Here is a 14,456-nt window from a genome sequence, read left to right as displayed (position 1 = left end):
AGGAAGGCATGGAGATATGTGGTAGCTTCAATTTTAATTTGATATGGATTATTTCAGGTTGACAGTCATAGGTTTTTAATAAATCTGTTGATGTTCAGATGGTCTGGGCAAAAGGACATGGTCTGCAAGGGAACCCTATTCCAGCCGATGTTGGTGGCTCTGGTGAGCTCTGCTTCTCATCATGCAGGCCCCGTACATTCCCCTCCTCACTGACTCTAGACTTGACCACGCAGTTCGCTTGGGTCAACAGGACATTAGCAGGATGTAAGCAGTGGCTTGGTGAGCATTGGGACGTTAGGCTTTGTCCTCTTGGAATGTTCCTTGGTGCTGTAGAAAAGCTTGCGCTGGATTCTTAAATGTTTGGCTATGTGGAGAGAAACCCTGAAGGATGAGGCCTTTTTAAATGTTCCAGCCCCGATCCAACCTCTGACTAAACGTTGCCTGTGGAGTGACCTCACCTACACCAGGTTGAATAAAACTGCTCAGCTGAGCCCAGCCAATCCAGTGAATTGTAAGAAACAGTCAATTATTGTTGTCCTAAGTCACTAAGTTTTGCTGTGGTTAGTTACATTGCAGTCGATAATGGAAATTATGCCCTACTTTAAGAAATGTGTACAAAGGGATATTTTTCTGTGAATGTTCATAGAAGACATTGTTCATTTCATAATGCTATGATTCTGTAATGCCACTGGAAGTACAGAGAGCAAGGGTAGGCACGTGTGTGTGTGCGTGTGTGTATGTGTATCTGTGTGTGAACTAATGTTGTGGGATCCTTTCTTACACCATTGCAACTGAGTGTTATACATGCAATATTTTTATTTTCACGAAGGATATACCTGAAGAAGATACCTTGAAAAGTATTCACTCTTTTATTCATTCAGGTTATGGAAGATACTGAGAAGCATAAAGGAAAGAGCCATCACCTAGAATCCCACGACCCAGAGGCCAACTTTGGGAAGTTTTCATTTTGTAACAATAGTTAACATAGTAAAAAGCTTTCCTTGATTTTTCTTTGAAATTCTAGTATATGAATTATATCCATTGAGAGTGCAGATGTTCTAATATCCTTACACAAGTGGTTTTAAACACATGCTCAGATCTAAATTAGTATTTATAACTTGGCTTAAACTTATAATTGCTATAAAATAAGTTAACATCTAACTTTTTAGTAGGTGCCACTGGATGAAGTCTTCTTCCTTCCTCCTCCCTCTTGACCTTGAAACTCCGATGAAATATCATAGACAGCATGGTTTCCTCCTTCATGTTGGAGGAAACTGGAAGGAAACTATCTTTGAGATAGTCTGCCCCAAGGATACAAAATTAGAGCTTTCCTCTGGGTTTGCATCCTCCCTCTTCTGTTTCCAACACCCACAATATTCAGAGTTCTTCGTGCTTAAGAGAAAAACTAGGAAGACCCCTTCATGATCCAAACAGTTCTTCTAAGAGGCTTCTTCTTCTCTCAGGTGTTGCATTTCATTACAGATGGTGCACTTGTTATGAATATGCTAGGAAGAAAGAGAAGGAAAAGAACGTTTGAACACATTCTTCCCATCTTCTTCCCTCTGTGCCCTTCTCTGATCCCTTCCGCCCTCCTTCCAAGCTTTTTGTTTGCTTGTCATGTTTCCATATATTAGTAAGATGAGGTCTTGTTCACCTGTCAGAAGTCTTGCCCATGGTTGGGATGATTTTCTACATTATTTTAAATATGAGAGCTAGAAACATTCATTCATGGCCCTGCATGCCTAGCACTGCATTTTTTCCCCCTTAATAATCGGTTTATGGAAGTTTGAGATCTGGTGGCTTCTACCACTGAGTAGGTAAGTAGGATGGAATGGAATCATTTTGAACTGCAAAATTTTAGATCATTATATTCTGTTTCATTTCAAGATGTTAAGGAAGGAAGAGGTTGTTGAAAGAGGTCTGTTGATATAGACAGTGCGACCCTACCATTCCTTTTTTTTTTTTTTTTTCTGTTTAACAAAACTGAAGGTGAGGGCCATTCTTTAATTCATCACTTGATCACTGTTTGTGGGATGCCCTAAGTTTGCCTCTCTCGGAGCTGCTGCTGGGTGTGGGGATTGAGGAAGTGAAATGATTTGCTCAGTGACACAGATGGAGTTTCGGCAGCACCAGAACTTCAAAACAGTCCTCCATTTCTTTGAGGTGTTACTTTATAACAAATTTCCAGTCTTGATTTTTTTTTTTTAATTGGTATTTCCTGTAATGGAGTAAGATGATAGTCCATAGATGTTTACATAAGATTTATGAGTTTTAGAAGAATTGACTATATGTATGTTGTCAAAGTTAGAAAACTTGACTAACTATCTAATAGCCGTTTGGTTGATAGGTTCAACTCTTAATTTCTCAAAGTTGTTATATATGTATAACTAAAATTGTTATATATGTATAACTGAATGACTTAGCTGTATGTCAGAAATTAACACGACATTATAAATCAACTACACCTCAATAAAATAAATTATAAAATTAAGCTATTTTATTTATGGTGGTACAAAAGTGCTTTTTGCTTTTTCTGAATTACCTATGTTTAAAAAAACAAACTAAAAGAGTAGAATTTTGTGTCAGTCCCCTGCTGAGTTGCATGACTTATTTTCCTTTTACTGCTGAAAGTTTTTAGCAAACTTCAAAGCTGGATAAGAAACTTAATTGTCTTCTTCTTTGAGTTCATTGGACAGATGAAGAAATCATGGCCAGGGGAGGTTACTTGCTGACGTTCATAGAGCAAGTTCGGTGCCAAGAGACTTAGACGTTGCATTGTTTGACTTGAAGTACAGTACATTTTTCCTTGGGTGTGGAGTAATTGCTGGCAGGGCTGGTACCACACGCGCGCACACACACACACACACATGCACACACACACGCAAGCGCGCGCACACACACGTGCACACTGTCACATGTTCATGACGAATCCGTTTTCAGAGGCGTGGGCTGTGTGCACTGTCTTCTCCCAAAGCTCCTCTGAGGTGAGGATGGGGTGCACCCCCCTGTCGGGCGGTCCCGGGAGGCACCAGTTGGGGCACATGAGATGAGGAGGAGACGGGCGATAGTGGGCATGGGCAGGCGGAGCCCACTGGGGCAGCGGGGTCTCCTGCCACGGAGCACTCTTTGGAGAGGGTGTATCATAAGTTCCCAGGGGCCCCCTGCAGGGGTGACAAGCGGGGCGGTCTGTGTCTCTGTCTTCCCTGAAGGTCTTGTAGGAACGGGATGGAAGGCCCGCGGGCAGAGCCTCCGGCCCTAGGGGCAGGCCTGGTCGTGTGGGAGCTGAGCGCGGGAGGAGGGGGAGCCACGTCTGCAGGCCCCGGGGGGACTGGGCTGTGAGCGGAGGTCTACACGCAGCGCGGCTCTGACAGGGGCTGGGTCTCGGCTCTTCTCTCTTCTTCCATCTGTGCGCCCGGGGGCGTGGAGGAGGCTGACGCGGCTGGGCAGTAGGCGCCCCCGCATCGCCGGCGGCACCGGGCAGCCTGCGTTCCCCCCGATGCCAGCCCCCCTCCACGTGCTCCCGTCTGCAGACCGAGCGTTAGATGCCGTGTTGCTGGACTTCCTTGCCCTCTGCTGTCCCGATGGACTCGGGAATGGGGAGGCTGTAGAGGAGAAGGGAGAGAACCGTGAAGTCAGTCTCTGTCCCCCGGTCGCTTCCTGCCATCAGGCGCGGGGTTTTCTCCGTCGCCCCCTTGGAAGCCCCAGGGTGCTGGGCCGCCCTTCCCGCAGCCGCAGCTCTTTTCTTGGGTCCGGGTGGCTCCGTCCGCTTGGCCCTCTGGCCTCCGCACTCCCTGATCGTTCCCCCAGCCCCACCACGCCTGGTAAATAATCCCTGATTCAGCGTCCTCAGAGTCTCATGAGTGTGTTCTGTCTGTGTCCTGCTGGCCTTGGCTGAGACACTGGTTTGAAGAGTTTGCTCTCCAGACAGAATTGAATGAGATGAAACAGCTAGAGATGGTCTGAAGATATAAGATAATGAAGTGTAAATTGTACTTAGCCCTAAGGACACTCAGCATGTGGGACAGGTTAACAAAAGAAGGGGTGCTTATGAAAGAAGACAGTTTTGGAGGGCTGCCTTAGGTTGTAATTGGTGAACTTTTTTTTTTTTTGGTCTACTCTGTGGGTAGCTCTGTTTCAGTTGTGACTTGAAAATTAGAAGTTCTGCTTTATTATAATCATGTATGCAGTTAATTATAATGTATTTGACCCTGTAAGGTGGAATAATAGATAATTCATAGAAACAGAAGAGAGACGTGGATCCACCTATCTGGAAATTTCAGTGATTTCTCATGTATTTTAATTTTAGATAAGTAAGTCAATTCCTCCTCCCTCATCCCTCTAACGGGTTATAATCCAGTTTTTGGAAGATTTTTTAAAAAGCTGATGTGAAAGGCATTTCAAGCTGCTTAGAATAAAGTGCTGTAGCAACAGAAAGCACTGATTTTGTACTTATTTACAGAGGGCCCCCTGTGAGTCAGGCATTTAGCTAAGCACCATGGAGTCAGTAATGAATAGTATTTGATCACTGCTTTCAAGGAAATCACAACATAGTTGGGAAAATAGACTTCAAACAAATAATTATGATAAATATTTTAAGTATTATAAGTGTATACAGGGTATTATGTATATCTAAATGAGGGTGTAGTTAAGCTTGTGAATGTCAGATATTTCTTCATGGAACAAGTGACACTGAGTTGGGTCTTGAAGGATAATAGTTTCCCAGGGAGAGAAAGGGGGGATGGTTGAAAGAAGGTATGGAATTTCCTGGGAGGCTGGAGAATCAGTGAGGCATATGATTATTTGGCCAAAATGCTGGTGGCCTTTGAAGGAGTGCCTGCACTTGAGGCCAAGGGGTAGAATAGCAATCTGATCCCTGATGATTCTCAGTTAAAATAATACAGAAGGCACACACACTTTAAACATTAGGAATGAAGACAAAACAGAAATACTGTCTTTAAGAACCTTTGGACATTAAAATCTTGCTAGACCTCATGGAGCACGTGTTCTAAATACTGAGCAATGCAGATTTCTAATTCGTGAGCATCTCAAAGGAAGGGGAGCAACCCATTGGTACCTTCTATCAGTGTGTTACTTTGCCCAGATTTGTGTGCACTTACACCAGATTTATCATCATGTAAAGTAAGGAAATATGGTAGATTGTCTTTTCAGTTGCTAAGGGTTATGTTAGCATCCATATTTCATGATCACCTGTTTGGGAGAACATATCTGACACCCTTACTGTAAGAGACAGTTGAGCCTTCTTCCTTCTAATTATTCTAGTCCCTAAAACTTTAGGATCGGTAAGCTTGATGTCCTAAGGTAGGGACTTGGAGACAACTGTTTTATCAATATCAGACTTTCAGGCACAGTGAATTTCCAAGTGCTGCTTACTACATTGGGACACTGGTAAACAAGAATTCTTCTGCAGAGGCATGAACAAAATGGTGTAATACATTGGTATTAGAGCAAAAGCCTTTGTGAACAGAAAGCTTTTAATCTGCTCATAGTCAAGGTCATTTTATTGTCAGGAAATTTAAGTTCATGAATTATAGACACAGGAACAAAGCCTGATCAGGTATCACGGAACTAGAGGGGAGAAACCCAGAATTAAGCTTAAACTCCCCTGTTCTGCAGGGGCTGCATCTCTGCTTTATTCTTTCCTTATCCTCTTTCGTTCTGTGTTCTATTTCTGCTTTAATTATCTTTTGCTTTGTAACAAATTACCTCAAAACTTAGTGGCTTAAAACAACCACCACCATTTAATATCCCAAAGAAGTCTTCAGGCTAACTGGGCTCAGCGGGGATGGTTCTTCTGCTCCAAATGGTGTTGCTGGGGCTGTGGTTCTCTGCAGGTTCAGATGAGTCAGGGGCCCCGGCTGACCACTCCCACATGGCATGCGGTTGGTGCTGGCTGTGGACCCCTGAATTGGACCCCTGAGTGCTCTTTCATGTAGGTCTTGTCCCTGTGGCTTGGACTTCTTTTAGCCTGGGGGCTTGATTACAAGAGTGGGCATTACAAGTATGCAAAAGCAAAAGCACTTGAAGGCCAGGGCTCAGAAATCCTGGATGACCATCCCTACTGCATTTTGTTGGTCAAAGGGCCAGCTGCCTGGAGAGGGAAATAGACTTGGGAAGAGTGACGAACAATTTACAAACACTTTTTTTTTCTTTTTGTACGTGACTCAATATGACCAATATGTCCCTCAGGCCCCAGTCTTCACACAAACAGTTTAGTTCAGTGTTTATCACCAATTGGATGGAGCCTCTGTATCTGCCTTGTGTCTTCCCTTGTGGCTTTTGGGTCTTCCCTTGTGGCTCAGCTGGTAAAGAATCTGCCTGCAGTGCAGGAGACCTGGGTTCGATCCCTGGGTTGGGAAAGATCCCCTGGAGAAGGGAAAGGCTACCCACTGCAGTATTCTGGCCTGGAGAAATCCATGGACTGTATAGTTCATGGCGTCGCAGAGAGTCGGACACGACTGAGCGACGTTCACTCACTGCACTTCACTTCTGTGTCTGCAGCCTCTGTGTCAGCATCAAATGCTCCCAAGTTCAGATGCTTCCAAGAGACACTCGTTGGCTGCTGGCTGTCCACTCACCGGTGGGTTGAGACACCCAAGTTTTGTGTTGCTGAGGGTTCTGCTTGAGGGGCCAGGATGGGGGGATTACGTCATGAGAAGTGTGGGAGGAGCAGGCAGTGGCAGCTGAGAGCATCGGTGGGATCTGAAGGAGCTCGCAGATCCTACCCATTCTGCTGAGGCAAGAGAGTTCTTCCCTTTCCACGTCCCACAAAAGCTCTGCTTGGTCTGCCTTCTGATCTCGAGTCATGCTCTCCTTTTTTTGTTACTCCCGTGTACCGCTCTCCCTCCTAACCCTGTGTCCTTCGTGTCCACGGACAGGACGCCTCTCCTCTCTCCCCACCTGTCATCTAGCTTCTGACTCACCTTCAGACCTCAGCCAAGTGTCACTTCCACAGGGGAGCGTGGAATCTTTTGGACTGCATCTCATCCCTGTTCCATCTGTGTTTCCTTCATCACACTGATCTGAGTTTGTCATCTGGGGCCTGTGGGGCTGCTTGATCACCATCTGCCTCGCACTGTGGGCTTTAGAGGAAAGGCCCGTGTGGCTGTGGGACTCCAATGTGGTGCCGTCGGTTATTTGGGGTTTGAGTGATTTGAAAGTTAGAAGCAGTTGCCTTGACAAGGTAAGGAGTAAATGGAGAGGATCTTTGTCTTGATGAGAGAAGTTAAGAGCGACCTGGTCTGGGTACTTCAGGGACGTCCTTTCTCAGGAAGCCCCCGCCTCACTGAGGTGTTTAGGAGTCACTGAAGTCCTGTCATTAAGAACATAGTGGTGGACTTCCCTGGTGGTCCAGTGGTTAAGAATGTGCCTGCCAATGCAGGGGAAACGGGTTCAATCCCTGGTCTGGGAAGATTCCACACGCGGGGCAACTAAGCCTGGGTGCCAAACTCCTGGGCCTCGTGTGCCTAGAGCCCATGCTCACAAGAGAGGCCCGTGCACTGCAGTGACGAGCAGCGGCTGCTGTCTGCAACCAGAAAGCCTGTGCCCAGCGAAGACCCAGCACCACCAGGAAGAGAGGAACAACAACAACAGAAAAGAAGATACTGGTAGAGGCTGTGTTTCTGAAATGTAGCAGGAATTCCTGCCTAAAAATAGACAATAAGTGCCTAATTAAAAGCCAACTTCTTTTTTCTTTTTTGCTTCCAGCCCCCTCTGGCCCCAGTTCCATACACAGAGATCTCAGGGCAAACTTTGTGCCTGTGGGGCCGGGACAGCTCATACCATTCCTGCTGACTCTCCCACGAGGCCAGCATCTTGTTTGACTGAAAGTCAAAGATCAGTTAGATTACAGTTTGGGATGAGATGTGCCCGTGGGCATAATCTTGAGATAACCACAGCTGTAACTTTTTGTCCAGTTCTGTTGCACCATCTAAAAACAAAGTGAATGTGGAAGAATCACAATGGCAGAAGAGAAATAGAAAGAATAAGAAATAACTGAGATTCTGTTTTACTCAAAGATACTGTATACTATGAATTCTAGGGTCTTTCAATTCCACACTTTCAGAGATTAAGATGGAGGGTAATATTGTTTCAGTTAATTTATTTCACTGAAATGACTTAATTCAGTAAGTACGTATTGAATATTTGTATTTTAGTGGAGGGTGTAAAAACAAATAGAAGTTGGTCCATGACCTTGAGGTTTACACCTACCATGGAAATACGGTACCTGTCTGTGCCATGCGATCCTAATAATGAAGGGATCAATAAAGAGGGCTGAATAGGACCTGATTAGGGGCTGGGGTAGTTGTGAATGTCTTTAATAGGTGAGCATGGCGAGCTGGTCTCCATGGTTGAGTAGATTTAGGGCAGTTTGCACAGAAGGGAGGGCACTATAGTCTGGGAAAGTTACATGTGAAAGTAAAGAGGAAGAGAAGGAGCAGGAAGGCCCTTTCACTCTGCCGGGGCAGTGAGCGCCTGGGGGTAGGGACGAGAAGGTAGAGAACACAGGAGGGACCAGCCTTTGGGTGGGACCCTTGAAGGCCAGGTTGAGTGAGTGCTGGTCGCTCAGTTGTGTCCGACCCTTGGCAATCCCATGGATTATAGCCTGCGAGGCTCCTCTGTGCATGGGACTCTCCAGGTCAGATACTGGAGTGGGTTGCCATTTCCTTCTCCAGGGGATCTTCCCGACCCAGCGATTGAAACCGGGTCTCCTGCATTGCCGGCAGACTCTTTACCATCTGAGCCACCAGGGAATCATAGGAGGCCAAGTGACAGATGCTGAATGCTTGTGAGCAGGGGAAGTCACATCAAAAAATCTGTGCTTTCAGAACATTATTTTGATGATAGTTGTCAAGGGATTTTGATGAGGGAGAATCTGAAGCCAGCGAGACTGCCTGCGAGGCTGCAGTGTTGGCATCACAGCAGTGGGGTGGTACGGAGGGGCCGGAGAAACGGAGAAGGGAAGCGAACAAAACAGGGCTCACCTCCCACACTCCTGGTAGGAATGTAAACTGGCGCAGCCACTATGGAGAACGGTATGGAGTTTCCTTAAAAATCTAAAAATGGAGCTACCATATCATCCTGCAGTCCCACTGCTGGGCGTATATCCAGAAAAGAGGAAACTCGAATTCAAGAAGACACATGCACCCTAATGCTCACAGCAGCACTGTTCACAAGAGCCAAGACAGAGAAGCCAGCTAAATGCCCATCAACTGATGAATGGATAAAGAAGATGTGGGACATATAAATGGTCAATATGCATAATGTACATGCATCATACACACACTTATATATGTATATATAAAATGGAATATTCCTCAGCCATGAAACAATGACATGTCTTTTGCAGCAGTATTGATAGACCTAGAGATTATCATACTAAGTGAAGGAAGTCAGAATGAGAAAGACAAGTATCATGTGATATCACTCCTATGTGAAATCTAAAATAATAGTACAAATCAAATTTACAAAACAGAAGCAGATTCAGGCATAGAAAATATGTGGTTACCAAAGGGGAAGGGGGGGGTTGAGGGATAAATTAGAAGTTTGGGACTAGCAAATACACACTGCTGTGTATAAAACAGATAAACAACAAGGACCAACTGCCCAGCGCAGGGAACTGCAGTCAACATCTTGTGATGACCTACAGTGGAAAAGAATCTAAAGAAGCTACACACACACACACACACACACACACACACACGTGTCTGTATAACTGAACCACTTTGCAGTATATCTGAAACATTGTAAATCAAGTATGCTTCAGTAAAATTTGAAAAATACAATACTGTACTCTTACGGAAGAATGGAGTTCAAAGGAAGAACTGGTAGTTCCATGTCTGGATTCCCAGTGGAGAAGACAAGGAGGAAACAAAGGGGTACTGAGCCTGGGTGAATGGAAACTTGGTTCCACAATCCCCAGGACCAAGGTTGGGGATGGTAGTTCAGGTGGCATGTACCAGAGGAATGAGGTGTCTGACAGCAGGGGCAGACAGCTGGGGTAGTTGAAAGATAAAGGCTGGGGATATAAATTAGCACATCAGCAGAACCCTGTGGACTGAATAAACCCATCGAGTATAAATGTGGAGTTGTACTAGATATTTAAATAGGAAAATAAATAGCGAGCTTGTATAGTGAAACCTTCAAATCTGGACATCTAGTTGACCTGTGAGTTACTTGGGGTAGGAAACACCCCCAGTTTCCAGCGTGTGTCGCCTCCTCTTCTGCTCTGCCCCCGGCCCCCTCTCAGCCTGGGGTCGGCACTGGCCGTCCGGCCGGGCTCGCCTACATCCTCAGCGGACGTGCTCCACGCCGCAGCCCAGGTGAGCCTTTCTGATGGGTCCGCGGCTCAGCTCCGGGCCTGTCCGCATGCGGAGCCTTGGGCCGCTTCCCCGCGCTCACGCCATGACGCCCCCTTGCGGCTGCCGCTCCCCACACTCGTGGGCATGCTGACCCCGCAGCCTCCGCGTGTTTCCCCCTGGCTCGGAGCGCTTTTCTTCTCGGTTCTGTAGGACTTGTCCGTTGCCTCCTCCAGGCCTTTGCCAGGTGGGCCTCCTGTTTAACGTGGTCGCCCCTGCCCTTCCGGTCCCGGCTGCTGCCCTCCTGCGGGCCTTTCCCTCTGCTCCTTGGTACCTTCCAACACCCAGGCTGTTTGCTTAGGGTTCGCTGTCAGTCTGCCTCTCCAGAGCGCTGTTCAGGGGAGCAGGGATTTCTTCCTGACATCCTCAGTGCCTGCACAGTGAAGGGACTCAGTAATCACTTGTCAGGCAAATGAACAAAATTCTGATAGAAGCTGCTTTTTTCCAGAGGAATTGTGACATGTTTGAGTTCCACTGTCAGTAATTTTCATCTTCATATCAGCGCTTAGTAAATGTTGAAGAAGTGGATGGAACCTAAAATATAAAAATGCTATCTCACTTTTATCTAGTTCCAGAAATTTCCATTGCAAAATGGAACCTTTAAATGGTGATGCGTGGATGGGGTGTGGAGGAATAGTTTCGCTTCATTTAGCTGACCTTCCACTTGGGCTTCAGAATTCACATAGTGGTTTGCCAGTTCTTTCGTTATTACTGTGATTATTAATTGGATGCTATTTTAATATTTGGCCCCTAAACTCTCAGCTGATGTTTTAGGAGATTATACTATACAGGGTGCAGAAATTGCTGGGGCTGACTCCATCTGTTCATGGCCAAGTAAGGAGCAGCATTGGCAAGGAACACAGGGTGAATTCAGTTGTGCCTCTGGGAGTCACAGTGGTGATGGTTCATGGTCTCTGGGAAACAGCTGCCTGGGCTTCCTTCCGCAAAAGAGATCTTGATTTGGTTACCTGGTGGGTGCTTTATATAAATAAAATAAACAACCTTGAGAGACCAGGAGGGGTGGGAGGGTTGTTAGAAAGGAAGAACCATGTGCAGAAATTGCTCTTTATTTGGGAGCATTGACTTGAGAAATCCCTCCAAAGTTTGCTTTTGTTTTATTTGGTATCACTTTCATCTGTTCCCAGGAGATGCAGATGTCTTTGGAAGGAATGCATGCAGGAAAATAGGCTGTAGGAGGCAGAAATGAATTCTTGAAAGTTTAACGAGCTTCTGAAGGACTGAACAGCTCCAGGAAGCTGGGCTGTTACCCAGCTGTTACCCATATCTTGAAGGTTGAGATTTGAGAGAAACCAACCATGGTGTTCCCTGACACCAACACTGATGTGGTTTGTTGATGATAGGACTAACGGGCCAGGTTCTCATTTGTATTTTTAGGTAGGGCTTTTTAAGAGAGTTCAGACCGTAGGGAAATATGGCACAAAGGAACTTGGAAAATAGCAGCAGCAGAGTATGCCTTTGCTTACCTTGAGGGTTAAAATGATTCACAGAAAATTGTTTTGGGTTTTTCTGGCTGGTGAAAACACTGTAAGTCCTTGTTTTCAATTCACTGTCTATAAAGGGTCAGAAGAAAGTTCAAATGTGACATTCCCTGAGGCTACTGCCTGTCAGCTGGCCAGATGTTTAAATCAGTGTTCCTAGCTCTGCCTAAAAGTTCCAGAGGTATATTGGGTGTTTGGTCTGGGGTCAAAAGGCACGTGAGAAGAAACATCAGAGACGAGCCTTTTTTGGTTTTAAAATGTCTTATTTGTGTTTGCACTCATTTCTGTCCTAATTGAAAAGGACAACTCATGTGGTAACCAAGAAAGTGAACTTGGTGTCCAAGGTGAAAGTGAATGAGAAACAAAAATGTTTCTCTGGAGAGTTTTGTGATGAGAAGCAGGATATCTGACTCCATGGAGCTCCAAAGAAAATCCTGTCTATATCTTTTTTTTTTTTTCCCATTGAAAAGGTCACATCTTTATGTAGCACAATTCTTGGAGTGAGTCCTTAACTTTCACCAAGTGAGTTAAAACATTTATATCCAAAAAATAAAAGATATATTTCCATCAGAGTTTCTTTGATTAGGAAAAGAAAGACACCACTGCGTCCTAAGGTTTGTTTTGTTTTTTTCCTGATTGTCTTTTGTATTTTTGACAAGTGCCCTAACTTCAATAATCTGGATTTTAATTCTAAATTCATAGTGATCTCTCTTATTCAACTGATAAGATCATCAAGGTTCTTTTTGTTCTTGTTTTCTTCCTCTGCTGTTTACCTAGTGTTTGTAATTATCTTTCATTGAGGTTGAACAGGGGAGGGGACAAGAAGAGAAAATAGAGCAAAAATCACTCATGTTTTAAAAAATCACTCATGTTTTATTCTGTGGCCCATCCTGCTTGTTGATTTCTCCATCCATCAACCCATCAATTCAGCCATCCATCTACCCATCAACTCATCTGTCCATCCATTCATTTATCCATCCATACATGCATACATACATCCACCCATCCACCCATATATCCATCCATCCATTCATCTAGCCACACGTGAACTCAACTTACGTCCGTTGAGCATATGCTATGAACCAGGCAAACTAGGATCTCTCCCATGAAGGAGAGTAGACCAAGTGATAAGCATTTATAGTGGAAAAATGTTAACAATCAGGTAAATTCAACCATAGGAAGATCTTAGGGGTTTCAGGGAAAGTTTCAGGGAAGAAGTACTGTCTCAAGTGATGCAGGAAGGATGAATTGAAATTTAGCTGGATGAATGCTATGTGTTTGGTCTTGAGTATGGTTACGAGGTGAGGAAGAGTTTCCAGAAGGAAAGTTGTGTTTCTGAAGTCCTTGCAAATTCATAACTCTTGTAATTCAAGAATAATTCTGACAAAAGATGGCGGCTATTTCCTTTTATCAGCTAATATGGCGCCACCCTGTGGCCACTCTATAAACAGTTTGGCGTTCCCTTGGCTCAGCCTGCTCCGAAACTATTATTTCTTGAAGAATTTTACCATTTGGGGCAGATTTAACATTGATTCAAATTAATGTGACACCATATTAGTGTTTTCATTTCATATTATTTCAAAACTACATAATGCAAGGTCACATCAAATAGGACCAAACTCTGGAGAGGTTAGCTCATGGCCATTTGTTGGAATTGGAAGTAGCTCAGCATGGGTAGTGTGTAGACCAGAGAGTAATCCTAAGCTCTTGAGGAGATGGAGGGGGGGAAGAATGGTGGGAGAGGCGATGGAGAAAGTATCAGGGCCCTGAACCAAGTGTCTGAGCCGTGAAGAGAGGACTGCGGTGGGGACCCTCTCAAGAGTTTTGAGGAGGGAAGGCAAGGTCAGCCTTAGGCTTCTTCAGGTTTTAATCAGTGAAAAAGTTGAAATTAGACTGAGGCTGTGTATGGGTTTCAGATACTTTCCAGGTGGCTCAGTGGTAGAGAATCCACCTGCATTTCAGGGGATGCAGGTCTGATCCCTGGGTTAGAAAGATCCCCTGGAGGAGGAAGTGACAACCCACCCCAGTGTTCTTGCCTGGGAAACCCCATGGAGGGAGGAGCCTGATGGGCTGCAGTCCACGGGGTCGCACAGAGTTGGACACCGCTGAGCGACTAAACAACAACAAATGTGTGGGTTTCAGATATTTGTAGAATGTTCCCTTTATTTCTAATTAGACTTGGTTATAAACAACATAAACTTTCAAAATTTCAGAATACTTGTAAGATTTTTGTTTTGTTTTTGAAGGGTCCACTAAGTGTCTTGGAAGAGACAATAAAATATATAGCTTTACCCTAAGAAGATTGGATAGAGACTCAACCCAGGCTTGGGATGAAAGGCTTGGGGAGAATTTGGTGGGGTCTCTAGTAAAATGGGTTAGGAGAAACATAGACAAAGTTAAATAGATTTTTTTTTTACTGATATGTGGGACTTGTTAGAACCTTAAATGCATTCATGTCTGTTGTGACCTTTAAGATTGCAGTGCGTGTTTTATCACTAAGGAAACTTCACTTTGGAAATATCACTGTAGTCTGGTTGAGAGCTGCTTATCTTTTGCCACAATAATGCTGCAAACAAGCACC

Source organism: Cervus canadensis, chromosome 10 (assembly GCF_019320065.1).
Source record: "Cervus canadensis isolate Bull #8, Minnesota chromosome 10, ASM1932006v1, whole genome shotgun sequence".
NCBI classification, from domain to species: Eukaryota; Metazoa; Chordata; class Mammalia; order Artiodactyla; family Cervidae; genus Cervus; species Cervus canadensis.
This window is presented reverse-complemented; position numbering follows the sequence as displayed.